Source organism: Haplochromis burtoni, unplaced genomic scaffold (assembly GCF_018398535.1).
Source record: "Haplochromis burtoni strain Fernald_Lab_line unplaced genomic scaffold, NCSU_Asbu1 Contig_866, whole genome shotgun sequence".
NCBI lineage: Eukaryota > Metazoa > Chordata > Actinopteri > Cichliformes > Cichlidae > Haplochromis > Haplochromis burtoni.
Window position 1 is genome coordinate 123625 of NW_024583227.1, and position 315 is coordinate 123939.

Genomic DNA, 315 nt, shown 5'->3' on the forward strand with positions numbered 1-315 from the left:
TCCTAGACAAATGTGACACTCGGGACTCCCCCTCTTTCCACTCTCCCTTGATGGATAGCGCACACAGGGTGGGGGTGGGGGTGGGGTTTGAGGGCTAACGATTACGGGAATTGTCATTTGCCGATCATTCATCTGCATTTGTAAACCATCAGTGTCAAGAGAACACACACACACACACACTCTCCCCCTCCCTCCTCCGCTCTTCCTTGCATCCCCTCCTTCCTTTCTTCCACACCTCATTCCTCGCGCCCCCTCCAACTCTCTCATGCTTTCAATTCCCCTCTTCGTTTTTCATTACTTTTACGAATTCTCACG